We start from the raw sequence: 24,263 nt of genomic DNA on the forward strand, positions 1-24,263 counted from the left end.
ATAAGCAGAACAGTACAAGTCAGTGACAGAAGGGAAAGATAGATTGAAAGAGGGTAGGATCTAGGATCCATACTGACTAGATGTGTTTATTAATTCTTAGTGAGGAGGGATTTGCTATGTGATGAAACAAGGCTGCTTCTGAGTTGTACTTAGTAGAATTAATTGCCTCTGTTAATTAAGTATATAACATTGTTAATAAGTATGTTGAGGCCACATCTTTTGAAGGGTATAAGCCCTGCAGTCAGAATGCCTGGCCTTCTTGTACATTAGCAACCTTTGGGCAGTTACTTAACCACTCTTGCCTTAGTTTTCTACCTGTAATGTGAGGCTTATAAATATATCCTAGTCATAGAGTTGTAAGAAAATTAAGTAAGCTAATGTAAGTAAAGCTTTTAATAAAGTGCCCTGAGTATAGTAAAATCATTAAACAAGTGAAAGTAACTCTTAGTAAATAGGCAAATATAGCTTGTCCATAATATTGTTTACATTATTTTAAGTTCCTCTGAAATAATAAGAAATGTATTTGATCTCTGCTCTGAGTTCATAATATAGGGCTCCTAAAACCTTATAAATAGGAGTACCAGGAAGATCTGTTTTTAATATTTTATCTTTGAACCCAGTTTCTGACATAGAGCTCCTAGTACTCATATTCTTCTTTAGCAATAAAAGTATCTGACACAGAATTCTTAATTACTTTGGAATTTCCTGAGTGATAGGAATGTATTTTGTTCTAATGAGGCAACTCTTGGTGGGCTCCTGGATGGAAGGTGGTCACCAGAAAGATCAAGCCATGATTAAACTTCATTTGGGAATTTCAAACCAGGTAAAAATGAATGATGTGAGTCCAAATGAAGTATGATTTCCTAGGCCAGTGATACACAAACATGGCTGTATGTGTGAGTTACTTAGAAAATGTTTACAAATATATAACCCCATGACCCACTCCATACTTACCTGATATACAACTGTATATCTGAGAATGGTTCTCTTAGAGACTGCCAGGCATGAACTCACAGATGTAGTAATTGAGAACTAGTAGTCAAGGCCACCAGTTAGCACCTGCTATATCACAGGTTCTTTAACTGGAACTGCATCCTATTTTTCATGGGGCATTGTCAGGGTAGGTGACTGGCGTAAAGGGGCAGAGAAAATGTTTTAGAGTGATGGAATTGTTCTTTATCTTGGTGGTAGTAATGGTTAAGTAACTGTGTACAATTCCCCAAATCCATCAATTTATGCACTTACAATGGGTGAATTTTATCCAATTTAAATTATACTTAAAAAAAACTGTAAACAAATCTGGCAAAAAAAAATGGGATGGGGATGGGGATGGGGGTTTAGGAAGTAGAGGAGACTCCTTCAGTTGTAGAAAAGTAAAAGTTTGAGTCAGGTAGGTGCCTGTGTCTCTGTGAAAGGGCTAATTATACAACTCTTGAAGTAGAGGGACCTTCAAATTATGGGTTAAAAAGATTGGATATAACCTAATAGCCTAGCTGTCTTATAGAACCAATAATACCATAGGAAATTTGTGAAAGATTCAAATTCTTTATGGGGTACATTGAGGAATTAATTCAGTGATTAAGTAATCTGCTTGAGGTTACAGAAAGAGACAATAAAATATGAAAACAACAAAATTTTTTGTTGGAAGTTGAGTAATTTCAGGAAAATGTATTTTTTTTTTCCAGTTTTCTGGTATGTTAGATAGAATGAAAGCTGTTTACCTTTTCATTAATTGGAGATAAGTAGAGTTTCCAAACTTTAATATTTCAAAATCACATGTTACATTTGTTATTGAATATCCATTTCACAAATAAAATTACAGTTTGTTTCATGATTCCCTTCTTTCTCAGCAGCACTGAAAATTAGTTGTATAGTTACCACAAATTTTAGGCTAGCTGATAGAAAGTCTTAGGCATTTAAAAATAGCAAATGGTCAAATCTGACCTTTGGATTGTGACAGCTGAGGGGTAATTGCTTTGAAATCATTACCCTTCCAGGGAGGAAAAGCTTGCTGAACATTGACCCCCTGCTTAAATAAAATGGTGTTATTTATTCCATATCAGGTGGATCTTTTGACAATTTGATGCCAAGTGTCATTACCTCTCTCTGGCCTATGGATTGCTGAATGCTCTGTAAGTGTGATTTAATAGCCTGAGTCTGTCATGAAATATTTATAACTTTTTTTGCACTTTGAAGATTTTGAATTTTATTTGTAATCATATTATTAATGAAATGACCTATATAAAATATGCCACAATGTATCATATTTATCTTGTGCAAGTATAATTATTCCAACACAAGTGTGTATTTTGGATCATTTATGAAACTTAGGTAATATCCAGTAAAAAGTCAAATATTTGGTCAACAATGTAGTCATCATCTTTTATAAGCTTTAAAAGGATGATTCAAGGGACTGCTGGGTGGCTTGGTTGGCCAGGTGCATATACATTAATGAGATAGCACTTTCTAATGCAAAGGAATTTTCCTCCATTCTTATTATTTTTATGTATCTTCTGAATATATACATATATTCACACACATATGTATATGCTACAGACTGAATGTTTGTATACTCTCCAAATTTATATGTTGAAGCCCTAATTAACAATGTGATGGTATCTGGAGAAGGAGTCTTTGGGAAGTAGGAAGGTTAGATTGGGTCATGAAGGTGGAGCCCGCATGATAGAGTTAATGCCCTTGTGAAAAAGAGATCTCTTTCACATTGCACATGCACCAAGGAAAGGCCACACAAAGACTTAAGGAGAAGACAGGCCTCAGCAAACCAAAAAGGCCATTACCAGACAGCAAATCTGCGAGCACCTTGATCTTGAATTTCCTAGCCTAGGAAACTGTGAGAAATGTCTCCGTTGTTTAAACCACCCCGCATCTATGGTATTTTGTTCCAACAGCCCACACTGATTAAGATAGTATACATATAAATTTGATAGCTACTTTTACTGAGTATTTGCAGTATGCTCTGGCACCAATCTAAGTGTTTTGCATGTATTAACATAGTTCCTCTTTACCAAAAATGACTAGAATATTGAATATTATTGTTGTATAGAACTATTAGCATTTATTGTTAATGAGAAAGAAATTGAGGCGTATTAAATTTCTCCAATTCACCAAGCTGGTTAAACTCAGGCAAGCTTCTCTATACCTTATGGTCTTTACCACTCGATTCACTTCCCATATTTGGTAAAAACAAGAGACAAAAACCCCCAAATCCAATAAATACATCATTGGAAGGAAAATGTAAAAATAATAGTCTAAATTACTTAAATTTTAAAAATCCTACACTAATTCCTTTTAAACTTTGACTACTTTTGTTTGCATTTGTTAAGGATCCATTTCTATCTTTAGGTTATACACTCACTTTTAGAATAATATTTTACTATCTAAATGCATTCTAATGAAAGTAACTTTTTAATAGAAGAACATTGTTCCTGCTCAATATTCTCTTAATAATGATACTTAAGAATACTCTAAAAAGAACAATAATTCCCTAACTCTTAGCGTGTATTCAAGGAGTTCTATGTTATTTCCATATTCAGCAGAAACTAGTGCTATCTGATCCATTATTATAAGTAATAATCATTTTTTAAGCTTAGATAAGTCTTAATACCTTCACTAAAGCTAGTCAAAATAGGACCAGTCCTTGTTGTTTATTGTAGAATGTAAGATGTGAACGTTTCAGTTATAAAATGTTTGACTAATGATAAAAGAATATTCAAGCAAATATTCATGTTTAGGATTGATAGCAGGTGTGTAAGTAAAATTATTAAAATATTTGATGGGGATCCCTGGGTGGCACAGCGGTTTAGCGCCTGCCTTTGGCCCAGGGCGTGATCCTGGGGATCCAGGATCGAATCCCACGTCGGGCTCCCGGTGCATGGAGCCTGCTTCTCCCTCTGCCTGTGTCTCTGCCTCTCTCTCTCTCTCTCTCTCTGTGACTATCATAAATAAATAAAAGTTTAAAAAATAAATAAATAAAATAAAATATTTGATGATTGATTTTTCCTTTGAGAGAATGCTTTATTGTCTCACTTATGACACTTTGTGTCATAACTTATTTTGCTGAGAGCATTTACTTTTTTGTAAGAAAAACCTTTTTATTTACTAGAAACTGGTGAAAGTATCAAGTAAAAAGAGGAAAATTAGTAAATCTATGAATCTATTCCTTCAGATTTTTAGCAGTAAAGGTTAATTATTTAAGTTTTTAGCAAATGGGTTTGTAATTCCTGAGATTATTCTCCTGGTATTAAGATGGAAATTTAAAAATCAAGATATGCTTATAAAATACAAATACAACTTACAACCAGCACCTAACAAAGCAGGCTTAAACTATACAAATATTTATGAAGATACAAATTGATCTTAAGACATTGCATCTTAACATTGTATAGTTTGAAGCATGTTGCATATATTTTAAGTCTGGTTATACTAAAGAATAAAAAAGGGAAGCTGTACTGGAAAATACTACTTTTAATTTTGCTACAAAAAGGATAAGAGTAACAAACCTAATGGAACTAGTACTAAAATTATTTCTACAATGTAGAACTAAAATAGAGCAATTAATCATGAAACAAAATTTAATGATGTTCTTTGAGATTAGGTTTTACACATTGCTTCAATCTGTTTCCAAGTAGCAAGTTTAAAATATTTTCAAATAATTATTAATCAAATAACCTGATTTGTGTAAAGTGATTATAATAAGTTACCTAAGTGGCAAATCAAATATATTGCAGTTTCAAGGGATTTTTCATAAAACAGCTAAGAGAAAAGGAACTGATTCATGTCACGATATTGAAATGAGAAACAGAATTTTTTTTTAAGAAAGCAAGACAAGAACCTCTTGAAGTAAGCAGAATATTTGCTTACATGAATATTAAACTTGCAGATTATAACTTTTCCAGTATCTGGAAACATGTCTTACTTATATCTGTATTTAATATTTCAAATAGTTCCTGACAGTCAATAAATTTGTGTGGGATGATTGAAATAAAATTGTATCATCGTGCTGTACTAACCCTTACTTTAAAAAGAGAATTGCATAATAATGAGAAGTTATTATTGGAAATTTATTACGTTTGAAAAGTACATTAACTCTTGCATTCCATGAAGAGTTTGACTCAACCGGCAACAAGAGGCAAAAGTTAATCAGTTTAAGGAGCGTCTAAAAAATACATTTGTAATCCCTGAATACATGTTATCCTTACTCATGTATCTGTGGGCTTTTGAAGGAGCTATCAGTCTTTTTTTCTACTTATTTTAAGGTTTCTGTTAATCATTCACTTTCTGTTTTTGTTAAGTAAGTAGCCCTGACTTAAATATATTTACTAATTTGGTTGCAGTTACCACAGAATTCAATACATCTGTTTGTGAGGAACAGTTTAGTGGGTAGATGGTCTTAAAGACAGTGAATCACGTACTGCATTTCTTGTAACTCATGGCATTTTTCACCCTAAAATGTTTTAAAATGAAGTAAATCTGCTGTACAAGAAAGGATGAAATAAAAATTTCTGGGAGATATAAAGTAGAAGAGTTTGTTTCCAGAGTCTTCAAGAAGAAAGTAACTATTTCACTGCTTTATAGAGCAGTTATAGAGAGGTTAGAGGCTACCAGAGGGGATTTTATGCTTTCTTTCAGGCTCTATCATTCGTGCATTTAATTGTCTTTCTAGGTATTCAGAATTTTAAGTAAAAGATGTACCTAAAATTCTAGGTTACAGAATTAAACAGTTAAGAGTTAAAACTGGAAAGTTTTGAGAATTGTCATTAGAGCAAAGCTTAGTTAAGTCATCAAAATACCACCAAAACATGTAATTAAAGAAATGCTAATTTAAAAAAGAGAGTAACTTGGGGCGTCCAAGTGGCTCAGTTGGTTAAGTGTTTTTGACTCAGGTCATGATCTCAGGGTCCTGGGATTGAGCCCTGCATTGGGTTCTCTGCTCAGTGGGGAAGTCTGCTTCTCCCTATCCCTCTCCCTCTCTCTCAAATAAATAAATAAATAAATAAATAAATAATTTTTTTAAAGAGAGAATAACATTCTTTATGGCCAAAGATTTGAAAAAAACCCATAATATGCAGGAGAAAGGATTTTTCATATAAAAGGATTTTTCACATTATTCATTTCTAGTGGGAATATAAATTGTTAAAATCTATCTATCTCTATCTATCTAATATGGGAGCCTGACCATATATATGGAAAACTTTGTAAATATGCACTCTTCAAAATGGAAATTTCACTTTTAGGCATAAATTTCAATGAAATCAGAGTGTGCTATATTATTATACAACTGTTGAAAATGAGATTTGAAACATATTTAAGGCATGGGAAAATTGCTTATAATATGACATTAAGGATAAATTTAGCAAAAGTGAATTCTAGTTATAATACTTCCAAGTTTTATTCAAAGCATAAAAAATGGAATGAAATACTCTTTTTAAGTGTTTATACAGAAATTTTAAAAAATATTTTTAATAAAAAATTCTACAGTAGATAGGAATTAGCAAAACAGTAAATGCTGTTTTTAAATCTAAAAACTCTTTAATTTAAATATCCTATTCTTTTGGGCAAATAATCTGAACATACTTATTTTTGTAATCAAATACCTATTAACAATGTTGATGGAGAGCTTTAAGTAAAATGATTCAAAACAACTTCATAAATGTTAAATAGCCATATAACATTATATTGAATTTTAAAGAATCTTCTTCATCAATGATATTACATAAAATGTATATTTGACAATGGTGTTCTGATTTTGTCTTTATAGGTTTGCCTTTTCTAGATCTTTCATATAAAGGGACTCATATAAAATGTAATTTTTTGCATTTGGCATCTTTGGGTGGGCTTAAAACTGTAAAATATTAGTATTTTGTACTTCTATATTGAACAGTATTTTGTCTATCCATTTGCCAGCTGATGAAAATTTAGATTGTTTCCAGTTTGGAACTATTATGAATAATGCTGCTATGAACATGCATCTACTTGTCTTTGTATGGACATGTGTTTCTAATTCTCCTGGGTAGATTAATAAGTGTGGAATTGATGGTTTATATGATAAGTGTATATATTTTTTTTACTCTAAAAGATACTGCTGTACTGATTTCCAAAATGGCTGTACCACTTTACATTCCTAGTCATCTCTTATTTACTAGCCATTCATATCTTTTGGTGAAATGTCTGTTCAGATCATTTGCCCATTTAAAAAGTTGGGTTGTTTATTTCCTTATTCTTGAGTTGTAATTGTTTATAAATTTTAGATAGAAGTTCTTGATCAAGTACAGTTGACCCTCAAATAAGATAGGCTTGAACTGTGTGGGTCCTCTTATACATGGACTTTTTAAAATATACATATAAATATAGTACAGTAGTGTATTTTCTCTTCCTTATGATTTATATGTAAAGTTTTGACTGTTCAGGGGTTGCACCCCTAATTTCCCTCATTGTTCAAGGGTCAACTATATGATTTGCAAATAAATCTAGTGTTTGGCTTGCCTTTTCTTTTCCTTAATGAAGTTTTTTGAAATGTAGAAGTTTTTAATTTTTATAAAAGCCAATTTATCCATTTTTCTTTTATGAATTGCACTTTTGGTGTCTTATCTAGGAACTTTTTCTCAATCAAAGTTTACAAGGTTTTTTCCCTATAATTTTTTGGTTTGTTTTAGGTACCTTACATTGAGGTGATTATTTATTTTGAATTAACATATATAGTATCATTCACAAGGATTTAAGTTCACTTTATTTTTGCATTTGGCCATCCAATTGTCACAGCACTGTTTGTTGGAAAGATTATGATTTCCCCTATTAAAATGATGGCATCTTTATAAAAAAAATCAATTGATTATAAATGTAAGGATTTATTTCTGGACTCATTTCTATGCCCTCATTTCTATTCTCTTGATCTATATACCTATTTTTGTACCAATACCACACCGTCTTGATTTCTATGGCTTTATAGTAAATTTTAAAATTCAGTACTTTAAGTCTTTCAATTTTATTAGACTTTTTCAAAATTGCTTTGGCTATCCATTCTTTGCATTTCTACATAAATTTTAGGATCATCTTGTCAGTTGTTACAAAATCTTGGTATTTTAATTGGGATTAAATTGATTTTATGGATCAATTTTGGGAAAATTGCTATTTTGACTATATTGAGTTTTCTACTCTATGAACATGAAATGTGTTTTCATTTATATAGATCTCAAATTTCTTGAATATTTTATAGTTTCAGTGTTCAAACCTATATTTTTTATACTTGTTTTTAAAAAAAATTAAGTTCAGTTTTCAGTGTTACTGTGAATGAGATTGTTTTCTTAATTCTAATATCTGAATTTTGTTGCTAGAATATAGAAATACAGTGAACTTCTGGATATTGTTCTTGTAATCCGACAACTTCTAAATTCTTTTATTAGTTCTAGTAGTGTTTTTGTGGATTCTTTAGATTTTCTATGTAGATGGTCATTTCATCTGTGAATAAAGACACTTTTACTTCTGTCTTTCCAATTTTGTTGCTGTATTGCACTAGCTAGAACTTTCATTTAAACATTAAATAGCAGTGGTGGGAGCAGACATCCTTGCTTTGTGCCTGATCTTATGGGGGAAATGATTCAGTCTTTGACAGTTAAATATGATGTTTATTGTGGGTTTTTTTTTTTTTTCTTTCAAAAAGTAGTCTCTTATCAGGTTGAGAATGTTTTCTACCATTCCTTGACTTTTTAGAGTTTTATTATGATTGGGCATATAATTTTGTTAGATGCTTATTCTGCATCTTTTTATATCCTCATGCAGTTTTCGCATTTATTCTATTAACATACTGTATTACCTTAGTTGACTCTCAGTTGTTAACCAACTTATTTTGGGGAATTAAATCCCATATGGTTACTTTGTATAATAATTTTTATATGTTTTTGGATTTTATTTGCTAATATTTTGTTAAGAATATTTGTATCTATGAGGAATATTTAGTTTTCTTATGAAGTCTTTCTACCTTTGGCATCAAGTAACACTGAGCTATTAGAATGATTTACAAAATGTTCCTCTATTTTCTGGAAGATTTTGTGAGAACTGATATTATTTATCCTTTAAATATTTGACAGAATTTACTAAAGCCATAGGGGCCTGGGCTTTTCTTTATGAGAAGGTTTATAATTACTAGTTCAATTTCTTTACTTATTATAGGTCTGTCCACATTTCCAGTTTTTCTTAATCATTTTGGTAACTTTTGCCTTTCTAGGAATCTGTCCATTTTATCTAAATTGTCTAATTTGTTGGGATAAAGTAAAAGTTCCTTTTTATTTCTGTATAATAAGTAGTAATGTCCCTCAATTCACTCCTAATTTTGGTAATTTTTATCTTCTCTCTTATTTTTTTGTTTGTTTTTTGGATTTTTTTTTCGTCTAGCTAAAGATTTGTAAATTTTGTTGAGATTTCAAAGGGACAACTCTTGGTTTCATTGATATTCTCTATTTTTGTGTCTTCTCTATCATTGCTTTCTTCTCTTTCAAATTTCCTTTTTTCTATTTATTTTGTTTATTTGCTCATCTTATTCAAGTTTTTAAGGTGGAAACCGTTTATCAGTTTGAGATCTGTTTGTGATTTAGTTATTAAAAGATATAAATTTCCCTCTAAGTACTTCTCTAGCTGAAGTCAGTAAGTTTTGAAATTTGTCTTTTTGTTTATTCAATCCAAAATCTTTTTTAATCCAAAATATTTTTTTATTTTCTTTGATTTCTTTGACACATGGGCTATTTCAAAGTACATTGTTTGATTTGCAAATATTTGGTTACTTTCCATATTTATTTCAGTTTTTTATTTTATTTCAAGTTTTTATTTAAATTCTAGTTGACATACAGTGTAATGTTAGTTTCAGGTATAGAATTTAGTGATTCATCACTTACATATAATACTTAATGCTCACCACAAGTGCCCTCCTTGATACCTATTACCCATTTAGCCCATCTTGTACTCACCTCTCCTTCAGTAACCCTCAGTTTGTTCTCTATAGTTAAAAGGTCTGTTTCTGGTTTGCCTTTTTTCTTTTCTTTTTCCCTATGTTCAGTCTGTTTTGTTTCTTAAATTCCACATGTGAGTGAAATTATGGTATTTGTCTTTCTGTGACTGACTTATTTTGCTTAGCATAATACTAACTTCCTCCACATCGTTGTAAATGGCATGATTTCATTCGTTTTTATGACTGAGCAATATTCCATTACTACATTATATATATATAGGTATATATATTTTCTATTTTATATATATTCCATTATATTCTCTCTCTATATAAAATATATATCTCTATCATCTCTTTTTTATTCATTCATCAGCTGATGAAATTTGGCCTTTTACATAATTTGGGTATTGTTGATAATGCACCTATAAACATCGGGGTGCATGTATCCCTTCAAATCAGTATTTTTATGTCCTATGGGTAAATACCTAGTAGTGCAATTGCTGGATCATAGTGTAGTTCTATTTTTAACTTTTTGAGGAACTGCCTTACTGTTTCAGACTGATAAAAATTCCAGTAAAATACAAAACTTTGCTCTAATATAACTCTACTTTTCCTTTCCTATCACATCCCTTTGTCATATTGTTGTCATATATATTACATCATGTCTGGTATAAAGCTGGCATTATAGTGTTATAATTATTGCTTTGTACAATCATTTTTTCTTGAAGTTGAGAAGAAATTTTAAAAAAATACTTAAGAGTATTTTAAATTAAACCACAATTTTTATTTTATTATTTTTATTTTTATTTTTTACCATTTCTGGTGCTTTCCATTTATTCCTGTGGATTTCTACCATTTCTACCTCCAGGTGTCATTTTTTTCTGCCAGTAAGATTTCCATTACTTACAATAGATCTCTGTGTTAGTAGAACACATTAACAGCTCAGGTGGTTTTCAGATTGGACCCGGGCTTTACTTTCTGCTCAGTCATTTCAAGTCTTCATGACATGCTTATTGCCTCATGGTAGGCTAAGAGTATGTGAATAATTTGAGGCTTCTCTAACACAGTTGTGCTTGTAAAGAGCTTCATCTAGGAAAACTTTGTCCAGTCAGTACCACAACCTTGGACTGGGAGAGTAGAGCCAAAACTCACACTGACCAAGCTTGGGAAGGGGTGCATGAAAGCATCCTTAAACTAGAATGCCAGATATTTTCACTGTCTTTACCTGAATTTCAGCAGTTTTTCAAACATAAATACTTCTCAGATTGTTTTGAGACATGAAATGAGCAAATGCTGTTGGAAAAATGTTGTCAATAGACTTGCTTGAAGCAGTGGTGCCACAAACAATTTATTAAAAAACAGTATCTGCAAGGCACAATTTATTAAGAAATGATATCTGCAAGGCACAATAAAGTGAAGCACAAAAGAACTTAGGCATCATATAGATATGCCTATATTGACTTTGGAAGTTCACAAATAGTAGAGGTAGACTATTTATAGTGATAAATACTAGATGGTATGCAGCTGAAGTGAGAAGTTAGAGTGCCTGGTAAATAATATGGACAAAAAGGCACATAAGCCAAGGGATTTGGGCATTTCAAGAAGGGAGTTAAATGTCAAATACCATGAAGGGAACAAAAATTGAGAAGAGGAATATAGATCTGGCCATTAGAGAGTATGTGATAAATCTCCAAATCTTTTATCTGGTTTTGCATTATCAATATGTGAGGGACTGTACTCCAATGCTAGCTTATAATCTGAATCTAAATTTGGATAGTTTTCAAATTAAAGTATAGCACTAGAAGATAATATGTGTGGACTTTTTGCTTGTCACTGAAAATATAGAACAGCTCAGAAAGTCTTATGGTTCCATACCATGTGATTTTTGGGGGGTCTAAATGATTATTTAGCTTTTTTATTTCACAGTGATTGGCTACTTGGAAGAATATGGCTTGTGATACCTATTTTTCATTTTTGCCTACCATTGTATTAGTTATCTACTGCTGTATAACAAACCACCACAAACTGAGTAACCGAAAACAACACACATTAACTTACTGTTTAGCTCCAACATGTAAAAATCTTACATTGTCACTCCTATCCTTACAACAAAATAAAACTGGACAAACCAAAAATCAATTTTTTTGGACCTGTCAGAGAACTGAATTTGTACAGTAAACTGATGATCAGAAATTTGGTGTGACAGGTGAATCTAGAGAGTCATAGCCAAGATATGCATATCTGGAACAGAAGAAGCTGTAGGTAAAAACTGTTAAGAATACTTAGGTGGAGATTTGATGAGTTGGTAGAGATTGAGTGTGGACCAGCATGAAAGTGAAAAACTTGTAATTTTATATGTGTCCTCAAACCCTCACAGGAAGCCTACAAGATTTTCATGCTAAAAATCTGAGAAAGATCCCTCCATGGCTTTGGCAGGAAGAGAGGAAGAATAATCCTTGTGAAATAAATCAGAGCCTTCTCCATAATAGAGATTCAGTCTCCAGGGGTAAAAATGTTACCAGAGACATGTTCCAGAGGAACTTGGGGATGAAGAACATTTATCTCATTCCAGTCCTCTAGTCTTCCTTTTTCATCTAATGGAGGGGAAGCTATATAAGAAGAAACTTTTGTGAAGGCTTCTCCCCAGAAACAGGCCCATGAGAAGATTGAGGTCTGAATGGAAAATTATAGAATGTCCCTTTCTCCATAAGCACACCAACAGGGCTCCAGTAAAATAACAGATATCTGAAAGAGCTGAGAGACCCAGACCATTTCTGAGGAGAAATACTCAGGGAATCCCCAAGACAGGTCAGGGAAATCTAACACCTCATCTGTAAAGGGACAAAAAATAATTATATTAGACTGCTCTTCAGAAGCCATGCAAGCAAGAGGAGAGTTGAGTGTAATATTTAAAGCAATGAAAGAAAAATATTACCTCAAATACTATATCCACTGAAATTATCCTTTGAAACTAAAGGAAGATCAAGACTTTCTCAGACAAGTGAAAAACTGAAGGACTTCATCTCTAGCAGACTTGCCTCTGCAAGAGATGTTAACGGAAGTTCTTGAGGGAGAAGGAAAATGCTACATCAAAAACTTTAATCTCAGTACAAGCCTCAGAGAAGAAATAAATGAAGATAAAATAACATCTTTTGTTTTTTAAATTCTGAATTGATTTAAAAGATAAATCATTTATTATTATTATTTTTATTTAATAAAATAAAAGTGAGTGACAGCAGTGTCATGGGATGGGAGGGAAGAATTGGAACACCCTATATTAAGTATTTGTACTTAATTTAACATGGTGCAGAGTAGCATTCTTTGAAAGGAGGCTTCATTAGTTTAAAGTGTATATTGTAAACTCTAAGATAACAACTGCAATAATTTTTTAAAAAGATTTTACTCATTTATCCATAAGAGACACACACAGAGAGAGGCAGAGACATAGGCAGAGGGAGGAGAAGCCAGTTCTTTGTAGGGAGCCGGATGAGGGACTTGACCCTAGGACTCCAGAATCAGGCCCTGAGCCAAACGCGGAGGCTCAACTTCTGAGCCACCCAGGCGTCCCCAACTGCAATAATTTTTAAAGAAGTATAATTAAGCTGAGAGACCATTCTCAGATCCTTAACATGTGAGCCTCTACATTTGGCAGCTCACCACATTGCAGCTTGCTTCAGAGTGCCAACAAGGGAGAGGGGTGTCTAGAAAGATGGAAGTTACAATCTTGTGTGACCTAATTACAGAAGTGACATTTTGTCACTTTATATTTATTAGAATCAAATCACAGGTCCCACCCACTCTCAAAAGGAAGGGATTACACAAAGCTATGAATACCAGAAGTGAGGATCATTGGGGAATATTTTGGAATCTCTCTGCCATAGTCATTATTTTTCATATTTGAGGAGTTTCCTCTATGGAAAAAGTTACTGAGTACAGTGTTACAGACCACATCAAGTTGAGAAGGAAGTGCACAATGTGTATCAATATTTTAAAATATTTTTACTCTCTCCAATTCTGCTTTCCTATGTTTATTTTTCTTGACTTTATAGATTCTCTACCTTGCTTTCTCAGAGAAAATAGAAATCACCAGCCTTGAACCACTGAAGCTGAGTTTCTCTCCGTGCTAGATGCACTAACTCTATCCTTCATTTCTCTGGCTTAGATGGAAAGGAATCTTTTTTCTTTGCACATGACATGTACTATCATCTATACAATTTTTTTTTCATATTGTCAAACTCTCTACCAGCCTGCCAACACACTCATATTTCCATACACAGAAACTTCTCTACCTTCCAGCTATTTTTCTATTCCTCACTTTTATTTAATTATTAGAAAGTTTTGAGCAGTATTCTGTGGTCACTGATTTCATTTTTACACTTCCTTTTTTAATTTAATTTTTTAATCTTAATTTTTTAAAAAAATTATTTACTTATTTGAGAAAGAGAAAGAGAGAGAGTAAGCATGAGTAGCATGGACAGAGGCAGAGGGAGAAAGAGACTCCTGGGTGACTAGGGAGCATGAAGCAGGACTTGATCCCAGGATGCTGGGATAAGGACCTGAGCCAAATGCAGATGCTTAACTGACAGAGCCACTCAGGTACCCCTCATTTTTGCACTTCCCATCTATTCCCTGACCTAGTACCACAGTAGGTCTGTTCCTAATAGTCTGAGGAATCCTTTCTTTGGGACATTTCTTATTCACTTGATTGAGTAATTTTATCAATTCCTAACCTAATTCACCATAATTTTTTCTTTATTATCTTTTTTCTAGATTATTATAATATCTTCCCAATTGATTTCCCATCTGTTCTCATTCCAATCTAGCCTACACACTGGATATCGATAAATCATATAAATTCTAATCATGTTGCATGATACTCCACCAAATACTTTAAGTTCATTGTTAGAAATCTTAAATCTCAGATTTTGATACTGTCACACAATTGTTAAATGTAATTATTTTTAAAATATTTATCAAAAACATAATTGTAGATATGGCACTGTTTGTCCTTTGGTACCCAATGGCCATTTTGGAAGCTCTAAAATAAAATTCTTTCCAATTGGTTATATATATGTCATACTTCCCAGAAGTATATAGTCAAAACTAGCTGTATAACTTCAGATACCTCTCTTTACTTCCCTGCTTCTCATCTAGTTCTTTTACATGTAAAATAAAGCAATAGCTTTATTCGACCCCTTTTTAAAAATATATTTTTATGACTAAAACCACATTTTTATGACTGGAATTTCTATTTTATTGCATATGGTCTAAATCAGTTATGAATCTATAAGTTAAAAACTCAGCTACTTTAGTACATAAACTATAACCTGGTTTTGTCAGATAGCCCTAGTGTTATATGTCACTAAAGCATAACTTTTTTTTTCTTTCCCAAATTAGAAGTAATGTTTTCCCAAAGAAATACATTTGATGTTCTAAAACTCACTCAATTTTAAATACAGGACATTCTCCCATTCTTTAGACTAATGCTTAGAGTTAAAAGTAGCTGTACAGACATGATCTTCTGTCAATTTGAACAGAATCTGACTAATCCACCTGACATTAATTCATTTAAGTCCTTTTCTTATGAGCAATAGAGAGGAAAGCTGTCAGAAAGTTTCTATCGTAGCTGAAATGCAGCTGCCAAGGTTTATTTTTCATACTGTCAGATGTAAAGAGAGGCTTATTCTTAGTGTGCCAAATATACTTTCATTATTCTTGACTTTACAAGGATAGACTGGTGTTTGCTTTAATGAAAGTGGGGTAGAGGGATCCCTGGGTGGCGCAGCGGTTTGGCGCCTGCCTTTGGCCCAGGGCGCGATCCTGGAGACCCGGGATCGAATCCCACATCGGGCTCCCGGTGCATGGAGCCTGCTTCTCCCTCTGCCTGTGTCTCTGCCTCTCTCTCTCTCTCTCTCTCTCTCTGTTACTATCATAAATAAATAAAAAATTAAAAAAAAAAAAAGAAAGTGGGGTAGATTCTTGTGGTCTACAAAAGTGTCAATGTGTAGTAGTCTCAGAATTGAGAGCATTTGTAATTTCAATATTAGTCATTTTTTGATATTTTTCTTTGTAGATCATAAAATTAAATTTTTAGATGATCAGGATGAATATAATACCTCCAGAAAGGGACAATGTAATGGTAGCCTTGTGAGAACAAGACAGAATTCTTTTTATTTATTTATTGAGACAGAGAGTGAGAGAAAACAAGCAGGGGGGAGGAGAAGAGAGAGAAGCAGACTCCCCATTGAACAGGGAGTCCTTCACAGGGCTTGATCCCAGAACCCTGAGATCATAATCTCAGTGGACAGCAGATGCTTAACTGACTGAGCCACCTAGGCGCCCCATAGCACAGAATTCTTAAGCCCATTTCATAACATATTGATCACCTACATACTCAAGTTCTTTTTACTGAATTAATTAACTGTGGTAGTTTAAGCCTCATATTTTAAAATATCAAATACTTGGTATTTCATCCAATATTTTTGTATGTTCAAATTACTGACCTTGAGCTAATTACCACAACGATTCTGTGATTGTGCTTCCTGCACTCATCTTGTGTGGTAAACATCAGGACAATAGTGAGTTTTGGGAAATTTTAGAGAGAAAGAACACATGAAAAACATTGGTGTTGGAATAACCAGTAAGTTACAATATGGGTTCATTTATTCACTCAATAGCTATTGATTAAGTCTCTCAAAGTTAATAGTGAGATTTAAAAAGGGACCTCTTCCTCAAGATAATTTGGGACATCTGCTGTAATTAATATACAAATCTATGATAACTACAATATGAATGTTCCTCTAACATTTCTGTAGTACACAACCTGTCCAATGCTGAAAGTGATCCAGAACAATCATGTCCTTGCCTTCATGCAGAGATACACAAACAAAATTAATAAATAAATAGTTATGTGTTATGTTGTCTGATAAATATTATTTGTAGGAAGAAAAGAGAACCTGAGAAAGAATAGTAATTTAGAAAGAGCTATTAGAGAATGTCTCTTTTGCTAGGAGTTATTGACATTGAGATTTCAGAGATAAGAAGAAACTGGCTATGTGAAAAGTGTGAGAAAGAACACAGTGAACCATATGTAGACAGGCGATGATGCATGAAAGAAGCAGTTACATGTGAGGAACTGAAAGAAAGCTAGATTGGCTAGAGTACAGAAAACTGGAGAGAGAGCAGAATAATTGGAAACCGCTACATGTCCTACACTCAGAAATGGTTTTTAAAATTATGGTCCATCTGTACAAAAGAACAAGAAGCCAACCATTGATGAACATGTTTCTGAAGGCTATTTTATGGTATGTGAAATTATTCATCATAAGTAAAAAGCAGGACATAAAACCACCATGTATGTATATGTATGTGTTATACAACTTGCCAATTTCATTATATCTAAAAACAATTGGCTATATAAAGATAGTTAAAGCAATTATTTCGGGGGATCCCTGGGTGGCTCAGCAGTTTAGCGCCTGCCTTTGGCCCAGGGCCTGATCCTGGAAGCCCGGAATCGAGTACCATGTCAGGTTTCTTGCGTGGAGCCTGCTTCTCCCTCTGCCTGTGTCTCTGCCTCTCTCTGTCTCTCATGAATAAATAAATAAAATCTTTAAAATCAATCAATCAATCAATCAATCAGTTATTTCTGGTGGTGAGATTATGAGTGATTTAAATTTTAGTGTCATTTGTATATTCTTCTAATTTTTGAGATATTTTCTAACCTATGCAAGAGACTATACCTCCATATATGTATATGTGTATATATTTGAATGCTGCATTCTTTGTCAGAGCAATCAAGTAAAATAAAACTAGTTGTCTCTCAATAAGAAAATAGGTGAATAGATTGTGTTTTATTGGTGCAATAGAATACAACAGTTAAAATGTAAAAAAGAAAATAGGACATTCATCAACATACATGAGTATCAAGCATAATTTTGAAGCAAATTAGTTACAAAAATGTAGCTGTGATGTGATAGTTTATATAAATTTTGAAACCAGTTTTCTAAATTATTTGTAGTTACAATTACACACATACACACATACATATATATAAATTTTAAAAAGTACAAACTGATGATACTCCGCAGTATTAGAAAAATAAAAAATGACTACCTCAGGGGAAGAAAGGAAGAGAAATGGATAAAGAAGTAGCTTTAGTTATGTTTATAATTTTTACTTTTTAAAAAATAGATTAATCTGGAGCAAAATATGATGAAAAAGGCCACTGTATTAAATCTTCTCTTTAAGCTATTTTTTAATGTTGAAACATTAGGAAAAAAGGTAATTTAAAAATCCTTATATTTAAAATGTTAAGACTCATAAATATATAAATATTATCACTTGAGGAATAACAAGGGAAGACATATATTAAAGCATCTCAAGTCAACTTAGTTTAAAAGTGTTGCTGTGAAATAAAATAGGCATGTTGAAGAGAGCATAAAATACAAATACCCAGTTTATCAAGTAGTTATTAAGTAATCATCACTCTGATCAAGAAATACAGTATAGCAGCTAAACTAAAATGGGCTCCTAGTTTTGAACTTTTTATTAATGAGATTACACTATATTCTTTTTTGCTACTTTAGCTCAATTGTGTGTCTGTAAGATTAACCATGATGTTGTTTTTAGGTATCATTATCTCATATATTGCCATATGGTATTTATCCATTCACCTGTTAATGGACATTTGGATTGCTTCTGTTATTGGCTATATAAGGAACGTTAGCACATTTGTGCAGTGTACATTCATTTATACATATATGTGTCCTAGTGCACACATGCACAAGTTTCTCTAAGGCAGATGCTTAGAAGTGAAATTAAAGGGTGATAGAGAATTTATTTATTTATTTATTTATTTATTTATTTATTGATTATTGAGACACACACAGAGAGAGACAGAGACATAGGCAGAGGGAGAAGCAGGCTCCTTGTGGGAAGCCCAATGCAGAACATGATCCTTGGAATCATGACCTGAGCCAAAGGCAGACACACCCAATCACTGAGCCATCCAGGTACCCAAGAATGCTTATTTTTAATTCTACTATTATACAAACTGTTTCCCAAACTGCTGGTATCAGTTTGCACTCTACCAGCAGGTTTTCAAAGCCCCAGGTTGCTCTACATCTTTACCAACATTTGTTAATAGATTTAAAATTTTTCACCAATTCAATGAGCATCTAGTAGTATCTCTTTGCAAATAAAATTGTTTCCCTGATAATTAATGAGGTTGAACCCAATTTCAAGTGTTTATAGATCATTTGGATTGCAACTTTTTAAATATTCCTATTCATGTCTTTTGCTCATTTTTCTTTTGGGGTGTTTTGGATTTTTTTGCCTGATGAAGTATTTTTATGTTTTCTCAATACTAGGTTATTTGTTAGACATATGCCTTGCAACATTCTTTTCCTACTATGGTACTTGCTTTTAACTTTTCTTTAAAGTGTCTTTCAATGAGAAGAGGTTATTAACTTTTATTTGGCCAAATTTATTAATCTTTTTGTTTATAACTTTTGTGTCTTATCTAGGAATACTTCTCCACATTGATGTTATGAAGATACTTTCTTATTATCTTTTAAGTGCTTTGTAGTTTTGACCTACTTATTCAGTTCTACCTTTTAACCCTCTGGATTTGATCTATTTCAAATTTAATTTTTCCTTTTCCTATTCCTAATTTATCCAAGAGTTTGATGGAAAAAACTTATCATTTCTGAGAAATGATCTTTGAGGAAATGCTGAATATAGTCTTCTTAGGAATGGGGATTTAATATGGGTGTACAGAAAGCTAGATTTACAATGAAATATAAATTCAAGTTCATTTCATTTTGGCATTGTGCTGATCTGCATAGTTCAGAGAGAAATAGGAGAATAAATCAAAAACAATTTAGAAATCAATAAGAAAAGGATGTCTGATTGAGTTTATTGGGGATTTAGGCATGTTTTAATGGCTAACTAATATTTAACCACAATTTAGAGCTGCCAATAAAGGTATCCCAAGAAAGATAGATAGAAAAGGATGAAGGGAAGCTGGGAAAGGAAAAAGTGTACACAAAGAGAGTTTAGTTATTTTTGTACTTTCCTTGATAACAAATAGGAGCAACAGAAATACGGCCAATTATATAAAGTGGATAAATTTTAAATATTTATATTTAGCTTTGAAAGTGTGGGTATGCTTTCAGTTGCATGTGGAGCTTAATTTTATATGGTTGTGCTTAGTATCTGTATTTCAAATCAAGGATGCATGTAAATGTTATAAAAATCTGATTCAGGAATTTATTACACTTTCCTCTCCTAATCTTTATCAGTCTCTCCTTTAGCTTATACTGTAACTGAATTGTCTGTCAGTAGAACTAATGCAAATTCAAGCTAAACATTTTTACTCTTCTATCCCTCTGAAAAGACAAATGCTGTGTAAAAGTTTAGATTTTCAAGGATTTTTTTTTAAGTTAGGATTCTGACTACATTCAAAATAAGAAGAAAATAATAGGTGAACTATTATTCAATGATTCAATTGGGGCAGAATATTCCAGTTTGTACAGTAAACTGGAAAGTAGAATTTATCATCAATGTGGTTTATTTTAGCTTTTATTTATGAGTGATATAATATATCTGAAATTTGTTTTGTTTTAGTATGAAAATGATGATAGATAAAGACTGGTAGAAAATTAATGCTTTCAAGTTGGGTGATGGGTATGTGGACATTTATTGTACCTTATCTTTTTTTAATCTGTGTTTGAAATTTTCGGACAGAAAAGTGCAAAACAAAAGATGTATGTAAGGAAATTATGTGATAGGGATAAAAAGTAAAGGCTAAGTTAATATGCATGGGTAAGAAAACTACTTTGTAATAAATATATGTATTCAACTCTATTCATCTGTTTTTACATCCAAACATTTATTCATCCAACAACACAATATATACTGAGTGCTCACAACTCTAAGAGTGTGAAGATCACTAGAGAAATGTGTTTAAGACAAGGTCACAAAAACACAGAATTGTGGAACTTGAAGAAACCTGAGGCTCATTTACACTAACCTACTCTTTGTAACTAATTACCCTCAATCTCAAGAGATTAGACAATTTATCTGAGACCAAAAAAGTTTTCAGTGATAGAGAAACATATCCAAAATTGTAGAGTTTTCTTATGTTATATGTGATGAGTCAGATAGAATTGATATAACAAAAATGTTTGTTGGGCTCTATCTACTGTAATTGGGAAGGCTGCCATGTGAATATAACAGAATTGCATTTTCCTGTATTCCCTTATAAAAACTCATTTTCTAGCCACAGTGGACTAAATCCATTGAGGCTTTCAGTAACATCCAATTCTGCTATATTCAGGTCCATCCTTAAGTGCCATGAGAAAAGGTTTCACAGATGTAGGAGTCATAAGAAAGCATGCATTACCAATCTAAGTAACTTTGGCAGATTCACCTTGGGGATTTTGCTAGAAAAGGCAGTTTCTGTGGGATAAAAAGTATTTTGACATGTAAATATCTTAATAACTCTGTAAGGTTGTCAGTTTTTCTTTGGGGAATTTTCTCTATCAAGATAAATTACAGTTTTGCCTTTTTGAGGTTTCAAAATGAAGGTTTTAAGGCAGCAAATAGCTGGTGACTAGAAAGTCAGTAAACTTACTCTGCCTTACTTACAAGTGCATGAAAAATACGCAGAACTTCCATAGCGTCTGTTGTAAGAAAAATGTATCTAATTTGAAAATAACATAAGGCAAGCTGTGTAATTTAATGGCTATCTGAAGCCCTGACCTCTAAGAAATACTCTATGTATGATCTGGGATAAGTTATTAAGCCTCTCTGCCTCTTTCCTCATCAGGTAAATGAGGCTAATAATAGAACCTACTTTATAGGGCTTGGGTGAAGATTAAATGACATATCATGTAAAGTTCTTAGACCAGTACCTGACAAACTGGACTTAATATTAGTTAGTATTGTTTGATTCCACTATATAACAATTTATGGTAGAAAGTCCATTAGCTAATAACTATTAGTTAAGTGGACTAGATCACTAATTGTTTTCAGTTTTACTGAGGTATAATTGACAAATACAATTGCAAAATAAAGTGTATATTGTGATGTATAAAGGATTTCTCCTATCTAGTTAATATATACATCTATTACCTCATATATTAACCTTTTTTTTCTGAGAATGTTTATCAGCAAATTTTAATTTTACAATATATTGTTATCAACTATAGTCACCATATAATACATTAGATCTCCAGACCTCATTCATCTTATAGCTGAAAGTTTGTACTCTCTTACCAATCTCCCTATAATCCTCCTCAACCTCCAATCCCAGGTAATTACCAATCTACTCACTTTTACTGAGTTTGACTTTTTCCCCTGATTCTACATACAAGCGATACCATGTACTACTTGTCTTTATCTTATTTCTCTTTGCATAGTGCCCTCAAGTTCTATGTATGTTATCACAAATGGCAGGAATTTCTTCTTTCTTGTGGGTGAATAATGGTTCATTATATATAAATATAACGTCTCTTCTTTATCCATTCATTTACTGATGGACACTTAGGTTTTTCTATATCTTGGCTATTGTGAATAATGTTTCAATAAATATGGAAGTGCAGATGTCTCTGATACCCTATTTTCATTTCCTTTGGATATATACCCGGCAGTGGGTTTGCTGAATCACATGATAGTTCTATTTAAACATTTTTAAGGAAACTCCATACTGTTTTTCATAATGGCAGCATCAACTTACACTCACCAAGAGTGCACAAGTGTTCCCTTTTCTATATATCCTCACCAACACTTGTTATTTCGTGTCTTTGGCAACAGCCATTCTAACATGTGTAAGATGATATCTCTTTGTGATATTGGTTTGGATTTCCCTGATGATTAGTGATGTTGAACACCTTTTCGTGTTTCTGTTGGCCATTTGTGTGTCTTCTTTGGAAAAATATCTTATTTAGTCCCTCTCCCCATTTTAAATTGCATTATGTTTTGGGTTGTGTGAGTTCTTTATATAGTTTCTATATTAACCCCTTGTCAGATATGACTCGCAAATATTTTCTCCTATTCTGTAGATTGCTCTTTCATCTTGCTGATTTTGTGTGTGTGTGTGTGTGTGTGTGTGTGTGTGTGTGTAGACCATTTTGTGGACTACAGTCATACCTATTTATTTTTGCTTTTATTGCCTTCGCTCTTGGTGTCAAATCCAAAAACTCACCACCAACACTAATGTCAAGGATCTTACTGCCTGTCTTCTAGGAGTTTTATGGTTTCAGAGTTTAATTCATTTTTGAGAGATTTTTATGTTAGTTGTAAGGTAGAGGTCCAGATTCATTTGCATGTGGGCTATCCAGTTTTCTCAACATGATTTCATGAAAAGATCATTCATTCCCCATTGAATATTCTTGGCTCCTTTGTCATAAATTAATTGACAGTATATGTATGGTCTTATTTCTGGGCTACTTTTGCTCTATTGTTCTTTTGTCTGTTTTTAATGCCAATACCGTGCTGTTTTGATTACTATAGCTTATATTACTATTTGAAATCAGAGAGGGAGATACCTCCAGCTTTCTTCTTTCTCAAAATATTGTGGTTCCATATGAATTTTAGGATTGTTCATTCTGTGAAAAATGCCATTGGGATTATATTTAATCTGTATATTGAATTGTAGATTGCTTGGGGTAGTATGGCTATTTTGACAATATTAATTTTTCCAATCCATAAGCATGGAATATCTTTTTATTTATTTGCGTCTTCTTTAATTCAGTTTCTTTCATCAATGTCTTATGGTTTTCAGTGTGTAGATTTTTTTCAACCCCTTGGTTAAATTTATCCCTGGATATTTTATTCTTTTTGTTGTAAGTAGAATTGCATTCTTAATTTTTCTGATAACTTTGTTGTTAATGAACAGAAATGCATTGATTTATGTATATTGATTTGGTATTCTGCAACTTCACTGAATTTGTTTATTCATTTTTTTTTAAAGATTTTATTTATTTATTCAGAGAGAGAGAGAGAGGCAGAGACACAGGCAGAGGGAGAAGCAGGCATCATACAGAGAGCCTGAGGTGGGACTCCATCCAGGGTCTCCAGAATCATGCCCTGGGCTGCAGGCGACACTAAACCGCTGCGCCACCAGGGCTGCCCTGTTTATTCATTCTAATAGCTTTTTAGGACAGCCTTTAATGTTTCCTATAAAAATATTTCATCTGCAAATACAGAAAAACTTGCTACTTTTCTTATTTAGATGTTTTTTGTTTCTTTTTCTTACCCAGTTGTTCTAAAAAGGACTTCTAATATTCAGTTGAATAAAAGT

The 24,263-nt window shown here is 32.7% G+C and overlaps 1 long non-coding RNA gene across 2 annotated transcripts in view; it reads left to right on the forward strand.

The window, feature by feature from the left end:
- Positions 1–24,263, forward strand: part of LOC144320526 (uncharacterized) — a 230,320-nt gene that overhangs the window by 7,854 nt on the left and 198,203 nt on the right. For both annotated transcript variants that reach the window (XR_013386156.1, XR_013386157.1), the window contains exon 2: positions 2,064–2,132. This is a non-coding gene — a long non-coding RNA (uncharacterized LOC144320526). The remainder of the gene's footprint in view (positions 1–2,063; positions 2,133–24,263) is intronic.

This window comes from Canis aureus, chromosome 9 (genome assembly GCF_053574225.1).
Source record: "Canis aureus isolate CA01 chromosome 9, VMU_Caureus_v.1.0, whole genome shotgun sequence".
In the NCBI taxonomy this organism is placed as follows: Eukaryota; Metazoa; Chordata; class Mammalia; order Carnivora; family Canidae; genus Canis; species Canis aureus.